This window comes from Trichosurus vulpecula, chromosome 3 (assembly GCF_011100635.1).
Source record: "Trichosurus vulpecula isolate mTriVul1 chromosome 3, mTriVul1.pri, whole genome shotgun sequence".
Taxonomy (NCBI): domain Eukaryota; kingdom Metazoa; phylum Chordata; class Mammalia; order Diprotodontia; family Phalangeridae; genus Trichosurus; species Trichosurus vulpecula.
The window spans coordinates 369,387,185-369,402,501 of record NC_050575.1 but is presented as its reverse complement, the minus strand read 5'-3'; positions in this window follow the sequence as shown (position 1 = coordinate 369,402,501).

Here is a 15,317-nt window from a genome sequence, read left to right as displayed (position 1 = left end):
CTTACAGTATTTTCTCCTTGACCTGGAAACTCTGGAATTTGGCTACACTATTCCTAGGAGTTTCTTTTTGGGATGTTTTTCAAGAGGCAATCGGTGGATTCTTTCAATTTCTATTTTACCCTCTGGTTCTACAAGAACATCGGGCAAGTGTTCCTTGATAATTTCTTGAAAGATGATATCTAGGCTCTTTTTTTTGATCATGGCTTTCAGGTAGTCCAATAATTTTGAAATGATCTCTCCTGCATTTATTTTCCAGTTCAGCGGTTTTTCCAATGAGATATTTCACATTGTCTTTCATTTTTCATTCCTTTGGTTCTGTTTTATAATTTCTTAATTTCTCATAAAGTCACTAGCTTCCACTTGCTCCAATCTAATTTTTAAGGTAGCATTTTATTTAGTGGCCTTTTGGACTTCCTTTTCCATTTGGCTATTTCTGCCTTTCAAGGCATTCTTTTCCTCATTGGCTTTTTGGGGCTCTTTTGACATTTGGGTTAGTCTATTTTTAAGGTGTTATTTTCTTCAGTATTTTTGGGGGTCTCCTTTAGCAAGTTGTTGACTTGTTTTTCATGATTTTCTTGCATCACTCTCATTTCTCTTTCCAATTTTTCCTCTACTTCTCTTACTTGCTTTTCCAAATCCTTTTTGAGCTCTTCCATGACCTGAGACCAATTGATATTTTTCTTGGAGGCTTTTGATGTAGGCTCTTTGACTTTGTTGATTTCTTCTGACTGTATGTTTTGATCTTCTTTGTCACCAAAAAAATATTCAATAGTCTTCATCCTTTTTCACTTCCTGTTCATGTTCCCAGCCAACTACTTGACCCTTGAGCTAAATCAGGGTATGACTGTTTGTAGAGTAGAGAGTACTTTGTCCCAAGCTTTAGGAGCTGCACTGCTCTTTACAGAGCTACTTCTACTCCACTATCACCTCAAGCTCTGCCAATCCAGCTCTCCTCATCCCCCAAGAACCACCAAACAGGACAGCAACCCAGATCCAAGCAGGACAAAGCAAAAGAACCCTGCCTTTGCACCGGCAAAATGCTCCCTACAGCTGGAGTGCTGGAAGCAGCTGAAGGAGCTTCCTGCTTCCTGCTCCTGCTGCCACCTCACCACCTCTTCTACTCCCAGTACTGGGCCCAGACTGCTCTCACAGCCATCCAGCAGTTTTCCCACTAACCTGCTCAGTTGTCTTTGGACTTTGCTTGTTGAGAAGTCTGGTAATTGCCACAGCTCAGTGATTCATGGCCCTCAGGCCTGCTCCATCTAACTCCCAGTCTGGCTGGTCCTAGTACAGCCCATGCTGTGCTGTGCTCCCCTCCCAGCATGGTCCGAGAGACCATACAGGCTGTCCTGGGCTGAAGACCTGCTTGCCTCTGCTATTTCATGGGTTCCAAAGCTCTAAAATTTGTTCAGAGCCATTTTTACAGGTGTTTGGAGGGATTTGGAGGAGAGCTTAAGCACGTCCCTGCTTTCCAGCTGTCATCTTGGCTATGCCCCCCTGACATACATCTTGACACTGGACTCCCAATGACTCTGGAGGAGTAAGTGCGGCTGAAGACTTTGCCCAGCTCTGCCTCTCTTAAATCTAATTCACTTGCAAGACATCACCCTCCTGATGTCATTGGTCCTCTCTGAGAACAAAGGATGAATAAAAACAACAACACTGTAAAGCACATAGCACAGTTTCTGGCACTCAGAAATATAAAAGTTATTATTATCATATATTCTCTAAAATCCATCACTCCTCTAAATTTCTCATTCTTATTTATGAACACCATCCTTCTTGTAACCCAGACTTCCAACTATTATCTAGTCTTTGATTTTTCTCTTTCCCTCAATCCCATTACTAAATGAATTGCCAAATATTGTCAGTGATACATTCCCACCTGCTCTTTTCTGTCCATTCACTTATCCCCTCTTCCCCAGTTCAGGCTCTCAACAGCTCTCTCCTGGACTTAATATAATTGCTTCCTCATTGGTCTACCTTCTTCCATGGTCTACTACAACTGCCTTCTTAGTGTTCTACCTTCTTACAGTCTTTTTCCTCTCCAATATGTTTTTCAAGGAGTTGCCAAATTAATATTCTGAAAACATACATTTGACCATTTAACTACTAAAATATATTCAATGTGTCCCATTTGTTTCTAGAACAAAATATGTCCTTAGTCTTATCTTTAAAGTAACCCACAGTCTGGCTCTTGCCTATATTTCCAACTTTATTTATATTACTCCTATACACTTATATAATTTTCTTGTCAAGTTAACCTACTGACCACCCTCATATCTGACACTCCATTTACCTCCTCTGCATCTTTACAAAGGTGGTCACCTATGTCTGGAATGCACTCCCTCCTCATCTCCATGTCTTGCAATTCTTAGCTCAAAACACAGTCATGGACAAGGCATTTCCTTATCACTCAAGTTATTAGTGCTTTCTTTCTTTGGAAATTTTTTTTTTTTGCATATGACCCCTATGTGCCCAGCAAGTAATACCTGGGGGTGCTGCAGTGTAACCAAATCAGCCTTACCTAAGCCTGTAGGATGACAGCTTGTCATTTGAATTAAGTATCTATCAAGAAAGTATAATATCTAAATTATTTATCCAATAAGTGAAATTCTCCATGAACACCCCCTCCCAGTGGCCATTTCAGTGTCTCTTTGGGTCATACATAGGATAGCTGCACAAAGGATTGAAGTATTCTTTCTGGCCATCACATGGTGATCAGCCTGCCAATGCTTAAGTTATTCACTTTTCTCCTTGACTCCCATGTGCCTTCAAGCTGCATTAGGCTGCTGAATTCTATATTATCAGGATTTGGAAGTGGGCTAAGGGAGTATAGTAGTGGGAATACCTATCAAAATCCCTATACATGAGGAATGGATTAGTTCTTTTTTTTTCCTTAAAATACTTTGAAACTGTCCTTGAGGCTTAATTGGCTCAGGAGACTGAAGGGTCTGGCCACTATTGGAAGCACTTGGTTGGAATGAGTACAAAAAGGCCAAGAGGACCCCTAGCTAGGGCCTGAAACTTGACCTTTGAGTTACAATAGATAACACAGAGATGGGGAAACTACATTCAACTGAATCAATGTTCTATTCTTCAGTGAATATCCTTTTCCTTCTCTTAATGTCCTTCTCCTACTATAGTGATATAAACCTTTTGCTAATCATTAGATGGACTATAAATGCCTCCTTTTGTTCTAGGCTCAAATATGAGATGCCAGTCTAGCCTGGTCATTTCTAGACTATTAAAGAGAGTATAAGGAATGTCACAAAAATACTGTGCCCCTTTGGCTGGGCATGTCATCAGTGCCAGTTTGAGGAAACAGCCAGGCAGGCTGGGAGCAGGCAGAATGCAGAACTAGCAAAGGGAACATCTTTCTATACTACTGGTGATCAAGGACCTGGGTATGGGCAAGACTAGCATCATCAAGTGCTATGTGTACCAGAACTTCTTTTTGCACTACCTGGCTACTCTCAGGGTAGATTTCACCTTGAAGGAACCAACTCTCATTGGATCATACCACTTCAGAAGAACTGAAAATTTACAGGTGCCTAGAAGTAGCTCTGAAAGCAGCAGCACAAAACCCCTGAAGCTTGGTATGGAACACTCTCCAATCTGGAACCAGTCTTACCTTGATAAAGAGATTAAAAGTCAAGTAATTGACTGGGAAAATGAGCAGACAGAGTAAAAGGACTCAGGCTATAGAATTTTACTTTAGTGACAAAAAATCAAAACATACAGCCAGAAGAAGTCAACAAAGTCAAAGATCCTACATCAAAAGTCTTCAAGAAAAATACGAATTGGTCTCAGGCCATGGAAGAGCTCAAAAAGGATTTGAAACAACAAGTAAGTTAAGTAGAAGAAAAATTGGGAAGAGAAATGAGAGTGATACAAGAAAATAATGAAAAATGAGTCAGAAGCTTGCTAAAGGAGACCCCAAAAACACTGAAGAAATTAACACCTTAAAAATAGACTAACCCAAATGGCAAAAAGATGTCCAAAAAGCCAATGAGAAGAAAAATGCTTTAAAAAGCAGAATTGGCCAAATGGAAAAGGAGGTCCAAAAGATCACTGAAGAAAAGAATACCTTAAAAATTAGAATGGAGCAAATGGAAGCTAATGACTTTATGAGAAATCAAGAAATTATGAAACAGAAACAAAAGAATGAAAAAAATAGAAGACAACGTGAAATGTCTCATTGGAAAAACCATGACCTGGAAAATAGATCCAGGAGAGATCATTTCAAAACTATTGGACTGCCTCATCAAAAAAGAGCCTAGATATCATCTTTCAATAAATTACCAAGGAAAACTGCCCTAATATTCTAGAACCAGAGGTTAAAATAAAAATTGCAAGAATCCACCTATCTGTTTCAACAATCTGGCTAGCAGCTGTTGTGGGGGTAAAAGACCAACACAAGCCCAACAACAAGAATACTACCAGCACACTGCAAAAGCACAGATTCTTTTCATCTGCTTTAGTAAGGAAAGCAATGTTAAGGGGTTGACAAGCTTACTTTAATTCAGCATACAAATACAATTCACTTAGTTCAGGGGGAAAAGTCAGCACCCTGAACTTTGGAACAAATACAAACAAATTACAAACATCAACAGACAGACCTTGTCTGATTCAAATCCCAATACATAGTTACCAGAGTTTGACAAAGTCCCAACATCCAGGTTTATGAGCTGGAGGGCTTCTTAGCTACAGCTGCCCAGGAGTCTCCAAAGGCCACCAAGAATGAGAGCCCTGAGCAAATGGCTCTGTCTCCTCTTCTTAAAACATTTCAGATGTCATCAAACGTCATCTGAATGAACAGAACTTAGGCTCCTATGATTGGCTCTGGAGTTAGCACCTCCCCTTAGTTAGCCCCACCTTGGGCCCCACCTTAGTTACCAATCCACACCCACATAGGCTTTACACCTAATAGGGGTTTGGGCCTAGGGCTTAGCACCTAGTAAGACTCAATGAAAGACACTGAATTACTCAAGAAAACAAAAGCCAAACTCTTCAAGGGCACTTGGTTGAACTAAGTGCTAAGAGCCCATTTTGCTTGCCAACACACTGTCACCTCTTAAAAAAAATCCAAAAAGGAAAACTCCTAGGCATATTGTAGCCAAATTCCAGAGTTTTCAGGTTAAGGAGAAAATATTGGAAGCAGCCAGAAAGAAACAATTTGAGTATTGTGGAAACACAATCAGGATAACACAAAATCTAGCAGCTTTTACATTAAGGGATCAAAGGGCCTGGAATATGATATTCCGCAGGTCAAAGGAGCTAGGATTAAAACCAAGAATCACCTTCCCAGCAGAACTGAGTATAATACTTCAGGGCAAAAAATAGATTTTCAATGAAATAGAGAATTTTCAAGCATTTTTGATGAAAAGACCAGAGCTGAGTAGAAAATTTGACTTTTGAATACAAAAATCAAGAGAAGCATGAAAAAGCAAACAGGGACTTACCAAAGTTGAACTGTTTATATTCCTATATGGAAAGATGATATTTGTAAGTCATGAGACCTTTCTCAGCATTAGAGTATTTGAAGGGTGAGTTGAATATGAAGGGGTGATAAATAAATAAAAAAATAAAATTAAGAGGTGAGAGAGGAATGTATTGGGAGGAGAAAGTGGACTAAATTATTTTACATAAAAGAGGCAAGAAAAAGCTGTTATAAGGGAAGGGAAGAGGGGGTAGGTGAAAGGGAATGAATGAACCTTACACTCATCAGATTTGGCTTAAGAAGGAAATAATATACACACTCAACTGGGTATCTTATCCTACAGGAAAGTAGGGGGGAAGGGGATAAGAGGAGGGGGATGATAGTAGTAGGGAGGGCATATTGGGGCAGGAAGTAGTCAAAACCAAACATTTTTGAAAAGGGACAGGGTCAAAGAAGAAAACTGAATAAATGGGGATTGGATAGGATGGAGGGAAATATAGTTAGTCTTTCACAACATGACTATTATGGAAGTGTTTTGCATAATCATACACATATAACTTATATTGAATTGCTTGCCTTATCAAGGAGGGTGCATGGGGAGGAAAGAAGGGAGAAAATTTGGAACTCAAAGTTCTAAAAACAAATGTTAAAAATTGTTTTTACATGCAACTGGGAAATATGATATACAGGTAATGGGGTACAGAAATCTATCTGGCCTTACAAGAAAGTAAGGGGGAAGGGGATAAGGGGAGGGGAGTGGGGTGATAGAAGGGAGGGCAGATTGGGGAAAGGAGAAATAAGAAAACAAGCCATATTGGGGAGAGGGGAGGGTATAGATGGGGAGAAAATTTGTAATTCAAAATCTTGTGGAAATGAATGTTGAAAACTACAGATAAATAAATTAATCTTAAAAAAAAAAGAAAACAGCTACTGGAAAAAAAAAGATTTCACCTTGAAAGTGTTTCACTACCTTCAAGCTCCTGAATTTCATGGGTTAAGAAGCCAAGGAACTATATATAGACTTTGATGTTACCAGGCAGCCACATCCAACACAGTGACCAAGTAGGAAAATGACTTGGACTCCCTTTTAACTCTCCTCATCAATGGCAAACCAGTGTCAGCAGTTATGTGAGCCCAAAAAGAAATGTGGCCACAATGGACTCAAAGTGGTGGATCAGTGGAATAGGTTAGGTACACAAGACATATTAGTCAACAACTATAGCAATCTACTCTTCGATAAACCCAAAGAATCCGGCTTCTGTGTTAAGAATTCACTATTTCACAAAAATTGCTGGGAAAATTGGAAAACAGTATGGCAAAACTGGGCATAGACCAATATCTTATAACACATACTGAAATAAAGTCAAAATGGATTCAAGATTTAGGAATAAAGGCTGATACTATAAGCAATTTGGGAGAGCAAGGAATAGTTTACTGTCAGATTTATGGAGAAGGGAAGAATTCATGACCCAACAAAAGAGAGAGAGAACATTGCAAAATGCAAAATGGATAATTTTGATTATGTTAATTTGAAAAGTTTTTGTACAAAGAAAGTCAATGCAACAAAGATTAGGAGGGAAGCAGAAAATTGGGAAAAAATCTTTACAACCAGTGTCTCCAATAAAGGCTTCATCTGTAAAATATACAGGGAACTGAGCCAAATTTATAGGAATACAAGTAATTTTCCAGTTGGGAAATGGTCAAAGGATATGAACAGGCAGTTTTCAGAGGAAGAAATTACAAATATCTACAGTCATATGAAAAAATGCTCTAAATCAATGTTGATTAGAGAAATACAAATCAAAACAACCACATCTCTCCTGTCAGATTGGCTAACATGACAAAACAGGAAAATGATAAATGCTAGAGAGGATGTGGAAAAATTGGAACATTGTTACATTGCTGCTGGAGTTATGAACTGATCCAGCCATTCTGGAGAGCAATTTGGAACCATGCCCAAAGGGCTATAAAAATGTGCATACCCTTTGACCCTGCAATACCAGTTCTAGGGCTGTATCCCAAAGAGATCATACAATTAGGAAAAGGACCAGTATGTACAAAACTATTTATAGCAGCTCTGTTTGTGGTGGCACAGAATTGGAAATCAAGGGGCTGCCCATCAATTAGGGAATGGCTAAACAAATGGTTATGTATTGATGTTGTGCTATAAGAAATGAGGAGCAGACAGACTTCATTACAATCTACAAAGACTTATATGAATTGATGCTGAGTGAGGGGAGCAGAACGAGGAGATCATTATACACGATTATAGGCACATGATATCTGTAAGGACAACAGCAACACATTTTTGGAATATTGAATTTGTTATCAATTCCCAGCCCCTAATAGTTGTAACTGCATACCAAAGTTTCAGAGGAGGCTTAGAGCCTTTGCCCACTGGTTCTTTGCCTAAATAGACAGGTAAAAACTTTTTCAAAGGGAATTCAGGAGAGCTGAGAAGGACAGCAATGCAGTGGTTGTAATAGGAGGGCAGAGTTTATAATCTCAAAGAGGATCATAAACATGTCTGAAAGGTTCGGAACCGCCGGATATAAGAAACTCTCAAAGTAGAAGGCAGAAGAATCAAAACATATATTTAGGCTCCACAGTAACCAACCCATGAACCAGCATCCCCATTTTGACATATTAATGAAAAGTTTCCAGGCCCAATAAGTACGCCTTGAAAGAGTAACCAGGAGGCTACAGAGAAGCATGATTGCGTAAAGCAAAATCATGCTTCCCCCTCTATGGTAAAAAGATTACCCACTGGCCTGAAGTCTTTGTTCAGCTTCCTCCCGTAGGTCAGCTCTGCTACTGGCAGCTCCTGCTTCGGCTGTGGCTATAGCTATAGCAGCCTCTGGCTCCAACAGGAGCTGCTTTTAACCATCCGGCTTTTGCGGGGGTGTAAGGTACGCCGGGGAAAGCACAGGTTCTTTCAATCTGCTTAAGCAAGGTGAAGGGGTTGACTGGGAAAGCACAGGTTCTTTCCATCAGCTTAAGCAAGGGAAGCAAGGTGAAGGGGCCGACAAGCTTACTCCAGTCCAACATACAAACAGTATTCAGTTCAGGGGAAAAAGCCAAACTAGTCAAGGACACTTGTTGACTAAGTGCTAAGGAGCCCATTTTTGGTTGCCAATACAGTGGTATAAACCTTTGCTGTTCTCTCCATCTTTCATGATATTGGATGATTGATGGGGTTTTGGAATGACCATAATGTCATTCAGCAATGTTTTCCCCCAACACAGGGATAGGGTCCTTTCTGTTCTGATTTAGCTTTTCAGAAACACACACCAAATAACTTCTAGTTCATACCACCACAAGGCTAACTATCTGCACTTGCCCTTTGTCCTCTCCCTATGATTAGCAGCTTCCTTTAAATGTTGAAATCCAAAGTATGATACATCCCCTTTTAGTGCCTTTCTACCTGCTTCTCCTAACCAAAGTTACACATCATATATACTTTGAATCCATATCCATATTCATATGTATATATATAGATATAGATATATGAATATGAATACTGATATACAAACATGTATGCACCAGTATGTGTACATGCATATTTTTCTGGAGTGAAAATTAATATATGGAAAGATATGATTTCTCCAACAAAGTCAACCCATTGATCCTGGTTGTCCTACTTATGGCAATCAAGAAATACAAAGCTTAAGGGCACTAGAAAGGAGAACAAAGCACCAAGGCCTGGATGGCAGCTTTAGTTCTCTTGATGCCCTCACTCTATTTTCTGACTTCACAGACTTCAACTGCAAGGTTGTATAATTTCCGCGTTTCTCAAAAAATCTGTTTCCCTCTGTGGGAATTTTTGAGTTCCTCAGTTCCTCAAAGAGGTGAAATGGTGCTTCAAAAATATGTACTGGCTCTATATAGTTTGTATTTACTTATCTGGGCACATGCTGTATGAATATTAGTTCCTTGAGGGAAGAAATGATTTTTTTTGTCTTTGTACCACCAAGCATGGTTCTATAAGGTCCTTAATCAATAACTGTTGAATGAATCAATGAATCGAATGAAAGATTATGTTTCCTTTTCCCACCAGACATGTTTAAGGACTCTTTCTCTTTTCAGGCATAGCAGAGAATAGCCCAGAATGCAAGAGAAGGTCTCACCAATATTTCCAAGGAATGCTTTGGACATTCAACTCTCAACCCTCAGTTCTGTCCTTCCAGCTCTCCCCTTTCCCTTGCTACTAATATAAGACTCCAGTCTACCTACTAATTCACCTTCCATTCCATTATTCATTCTTGCCTCTATAAATCACCTGGAAATGAGCTTGTTCTATGTGAATCCAGGAGTCTGGGGTCATGGACTAGATCTACTGGGGTTTGGCTAGACTATTTTCAGTCACACATCCAAGATCTGTCACTGGGCTTACAACCAAGTCCATGTGTGGCTTCTTATGTGAAAGGAGATGTGATTTCTAATAAGATAGTGTAGAGAAGTTGTGTGAAACTCAAATAGAAATATTTCCCTGCCAGGCATATATCAGAAAACCACAAATTAAAATTGCCTATATTGTATTGTATTTTCATTTTTTGTTAAATATTTCCTGATTACATTTTAATCCATTCAAGCCCACTCAGGAGTTTTGCCAGCCTCAAGTTTGATACCTAGAGGATGCTGATGCCACACTGTGTTCTTGAAACAAGGATGGAGTCAGTGCCAGAGCTTCTTCAGAGAGAGACAGATGTGGTTTCAGAGACTCTTTGGGAGAGACATGTGGAGAGAGAAGCTGCCAACATTCTGCACAGTCTTCATAATGGAAGTGTGGTATTTTAATTTTTTAAATGAACAACTGACTAATTTAGACATCATGTAAATATAGAATTTACAGAGGGAGTAGGTCATGTGGAATGATGATAGACAGTGACCTCAGCAAAGAATAGGGCTGTCTTTATGTGTATTTTGAATCATCACATAGAGAATAGTAGAGCTGGAATGCACTTTAAAATATAGAACAGAAAATGTTTAAGCTGGAAGAGACTATAGAAGATTATCCAGCCCAGCTTCATCCTTTTACAAAGGAGGAAACTGAGTTGTGCAGGCATGACATGGAAGGTACAAACCCGACTTAGAAGTTTCAGAAGCAAGGTTGGATTCCAGACCATCTGAGTCTTAATCAGTTAGATGAAGTAGGCATTTGTTCTCTAGGTTTAATCCAAGAAGCAAACCAAATCAATCATACAGAGTCACTTAAACAAAGTAAACTGAGATTGACTGAATTATTATTTTTTTTGCTGATGACTGAATTGTTTATGAAATTTTCCTGTTTATTGAAACTCTGCATAAAAGCATTATTAATATGAGGATAAAGCCTAGAGTTTTATCTCTAGCTACTTTGGATGTGATTGTCTGGTCCCATAGCAGTATTAATTAATCTAGGTGAGGATGGGGCATTGGTAGAATGCCCCATTATAAAATGCCACTGTTTTGGGTAGAAACTTGCATTATGACAAACTATAATGTTTAACTGTATGAGGTCCTCCCTCCATCATGTTTTCCTGAATTGATCTATGCCAGGATCCCTCTGGTATTTGACTTCTGCTTTGGCCTCTGTTTTACCACTCCTACCAAGCTCTCCAGATTTATTTGCCTCATTGAAGTCTTTAGTTTAACCTTTCTATAATGTTCAGTTTATCCATTGGAATCATTCTTTGAAACATGTTCTTTTCTGCCTAGGCAGGTTCTCTCCTTGTTAATTAGCCCTAATCACTGGCAAGTGTCAGACCCAACCCTATAGAGAGTAGATGCCTGACAATATCCTGGATGTATTCTATGTTTTTCAAAAAGGTGTGGACATGTGTGATTTTAATTTAATTCAATAACAACCAAAATTAATTATGCACCTAATTTGTACAAGGAACTATGCTATTCTGGCCCCTGAATGCAAAGTCTTATGAAACTGATAGGAATCAGGACAGGGTGAATAATGATGACAGCAAGACCTTGAGGCGTGGAAAGGGCAGTTGAGGGAGGACACAATTTCATTAAATTTAACAAATATTCATTAAGGACCTACTGTACCTATGGCCTGGTATTAGGCAATAGGAATATAAAGGCAAGAAAGTGAAAATGACTCTACCCTGAAGAAGCTTATATTCTACTGGGAGGAATAGAGGAATAAAATATACACAAAAGTAAATAAAGATAAAATATATCGAAATTCAGGTCAAGTATTTGTAAGAGGTAGAGAATATGAATGATTAGAGTTAAGGGTGGGTGACTAGAAAGGGGAGGTGGTACCTAAGCTATGCTTTGAAAGTTACCCATGACCATATTTGTTGGGTTTTTGTTTGTGTGTTTGTTTGAATAAAGAACTTCAAAATATGGTTCCTTGGGGAATCACATGAGCCACTTGGAGAATACAAATAGATATAGAGATAGAATTAGACAGATATAGACATATAGATATAAATATATATGCACACACACATATATACATATACATGCATATATATATATATATATATATATATATATATATATATATATATACACATATACATATGCCTACACCATCAACACATTAGGTAAAACATTTGTGGCTAATTTATGGGAGGACATAAGCAATAGTAGTACAGAATGGATAGGTGTGGATATGTTGTGATATGCACAACTAGAGGGAACATTACAATAGAAGAGTTTGCAAATCCATCCGATAGTGTCAGTGACTGATTGAAAAGAGCATAGGTCCAAATCAACCAAAATGAAATTTAAAATTGATAAATGTAGGTCTTACTCTTTGGTTCAAAAATGACCTTCACGAGTACAAGATGGAAAAACCACAGGTTGACTGAAAAAGATATGTGGTGGAGTGGAGGTCTCGGGAACACTGGAAGCTTATAGTGTTAAATAACAGTAGTAATGGTGGTATTAATAGTTAGTAGTAGTAGTAATGGTAATAGGAGTGGTAGTAGTAGTAGTAGTGGTGGTAGCAGTAGTAGTACTGGTGGTAGTAGTAGTAGTAGTAGTCGTAGTAGTAGTAGTAGTAGATGACAATGACAACAAAGTACTTTACATGTGTTATGTCATTTCTTACAACAGCCTTGCTGGGTAGATGCTATTTTTTCTTAATAGTGTTTTTCCTAAAATTACATTCATTTCTGTAAAATTTTGAACTATAAATTTTTCTCCCTCCCTCTCTTCCCTTCCTCCTCTCCAAGACAGCAAGCAAACTGATATAGGTTATACATGTACAATCATATAACTGATATAGGTTATATACATAATTCATGTTAAACATACTTCCACATCAGTCATATTGTGAAAGAAGAATCAGAACAAAAGGGAAAAACCACAAGGAAGAAATGACAAAAAACCAAAGTGAAAATAGTAGTACGCTTCAATCTGCATTCAGAATCCATAGTTCTTTCTCTGGATATGGTTAGCATTTTCCATCAGGAGTCTTTTGGAATTGTCTTAGATCATTGTATTTCTGAGAAGAGCTAAGTCTATCATAATCATTGAGCAATGTTGCTGTTCCTGTGTACATGTTCTACTGGTTCTGTTCACTTCACTCAGCATCAGTTCATGTAAGCCTTTTCAGGTTTTTCTGAAATCTGCCTGCTCATCATTTCTTATAGCACAATAGTATTGCATTACATTCATATCCCACAGTTTGTTCAGCAATTCCCCAATTGATGAGCATCCCCTCAATTTCCAATTCTTTGCCACCACAAAAACAGCTGCTATAAATATTTTTGTACCTGTGGGTCCTTTTCCATTTTTTATGATCTTTTTAGGATACAGACCTAGTAATGGCATTGCTGGATCAAAAGGTATGCCCAGTTAGGTTACCCTTTGGGCATAGTTCCAAATTTTTCTGCAGAATAGTTAGATCAGTTCACAACTCCACTAACTATAGATTATTGTTCCAATTTTCCCACATCTTCTCCAACATTTATTATTTTCCTTTTCTGCCATTTTAGCCAATTTTACAGGTATAAGGGGGTATCTCAGAGTTGTTTTAATTTGTGTTTCCCTAAACAATAGTGATTTACAGCATTTTTTCCACTTGATTATAGATAACTTTAATTTTTTCCTCTGAAAACTACCTAGTTATATCTTTTGACCATTGACCAATTTGGGAATGACTTGTGTTCTGAGAAATTTGACTCAGTTTTATATGGATTTAAGAAATGAGGCTTTTATCAGAGACATTGACTGTAAAAATTGCCCCCCTTTTTGCTTTTCTTCTAATTTTGGTTGCATTGTTTTTGTTTGTGCAAAATCTTTTCAATTTAACGTACTCAAAATTATTCATTTTGCATTTAATAATGGCTCTATCTCTTGTTTGGTAACAAATTCTTCCCTTCTCCATTGTTGTGACAAGTAAACTATTCCTTGCTCTCTTGATTTGCTTATGGTTTTATCCCATACATCTAAATCATGTACCCATTTTGAACTTATCTCGGCATAGAGTGTGAGATGCTGGTCTATGCCTAGCTTATGCCATACTATTTTCCAGTTTTCCCAGCAATTTTGTCAAATAATGAGTTTTTATTGCAAAAGTTGGGGCCTTTGGGTCGATCAAACAGTAGATTACTATAGTCATTTACTACTATTTCTTGTGTACCTAACCTATTCCTCTGATACACTACACTATTTCTTAGCCAGTACCTTATTGTTTTGATAATTACAGCTTTAAAATATAGTTTTAAATCTTGTATGGCTAGAGTCCAGAGTTTCTTAAACCAGGTATCACAACTCGCAGTTTAAGAAGTGCTGAAGGGGTTGCAAGTAGAAAAAGTTTAAGAAGCCCTGGGCTAGACCACTCTCTATCCCATTTTTTTCCATTGATTCCCTTGATATTCTTGAGCTATTTTTCTTCCAGATGAATTTTGTTTTTATTTTTTCTAACTCTATAAAATAATTTTTGATAGTTTGGTATGGCACTGAATAAATAGACTAATTTAGGTAGAATTGTCATTTTATTATATTAGCTACATTTATTTTAAATGGAATTTATCTTTCTATCTCTTGCTCGAGGACTTTTTGATAATATATAGAAATGCTGATGATTTATATGGGCTTATCTTACATCCTGCAACTTTGCTAAAGTTGTTAATAATTTCAAGTAGATTTTAGCTGATTCTCTAGGATTTCTTAAGTAAAATATCATATCATAATGAAAGAGTGATAATTTTGTTTCCTAGTTGTCTATTCTATTTCTTTTAATTTGTTTTTCTTCTCTTATTGCTATAGCTAACATTTCTAGTACAATATTAAATAATAGAGGTGATAATGGGCATCCTTGCTTCAAATTTGTATTGGGAAGGCTTCTAGCTTATCCCCATTCCAGATAATGCTTACCGATTGTTTTAGATAAATATTTCTTATCATTTTAATGTAAGATCCATTTATTCCTATGCTCTTTAATGTTTAAAATAAGAACCAGTGCTGTATTTTGTCAAAGGCTTTTTCAGCATTTATTGAGACAATCATATGATTTCTGTTAGTTTTGTTAATGATATAGTCAATTATGTTGATAGTTTTCTTAATATTGAACCAGCCCTGAATTCCTGTTATAAATCCCACCTGGTCATAATGTATTTTCCTGGTGATAAATTGCTATAATCTCCATGCTAGTATTTTATTTAAAATTTTTGTATCAATTTTCATTAGGGAAATTGGTCTGTAGTTTTCTTTCTCTGTTTTGGCTCTTCTCAGTTTAAGTATCAGCACCACATTTGTGTCATAAAAGAAATGTGGTATGACATCATTTTTTTCCCAAATAGATTATATAGTATTGGAATTAGTTGTTTTTTAAATGTTTGTTGAAATTCATGTGTAAATCCTTCTTAGGGAGTTTTTTGATTGCTTGTTCAATTTCTTTTTCTGAAATGGAGTCAAGTAT